Here is a 461-nt window from a genome sequence, read left to right as displayed (position 1 = left end):
GAGGATGTCTATCTTATCCTGTAGAGCTTTCAACTCCTTCCTCGTCTGCTTATCATCTGTTTGACTACTTCTGTCGTGGTCTCCACTGTACTCTTTACCATGTTGTCAACCAGCTCCTCTGCATCTTCCTCAGTTCTCCCCAAAAAGAACCCATTGCTAGCTGTATCCAGTCTGGCCATGTACTTAGGAAGAGCACCACGGTATAATGTGCTCAGCAAGCTCTCCTTAGAAAAACCATGGTGTGGGCATTGAGCTTGGTAGCCCTTGAATCTCTCCCAGGCTTCACTGAAATATTCCAAGTTCTTCTGTTGGAAACTGGAGATCTCATTTCTCAGCTTAGCAGTTCTTGAGGATGAGAAGAGTTTCTCCAAGAATGCTCTCTTGCACTCATCCCAAGTAGTGATAGAGTCGCTGGGTAGAGACTTCTCCCACTGACGTGCCTTATCCCCTAAAGAGAAAGG

Source organism: Brassica oleracea, chromosome C7 (assembly GCF_000695525.1).
Source record: "Brassica oleracea var. oleracea cultivar TO1000 chromosome C7, BOL, whole genome shotgun sequence".
Lineage (NCBI taxonomy): Eukaryota > Viridiplantae > Streptophyta > Magnoliopsida > Brassicales > Brassicaceae > Brassica > Brassica oleracea.
This window is presented reverse-complemented; position numbering follows the sequence as displayed.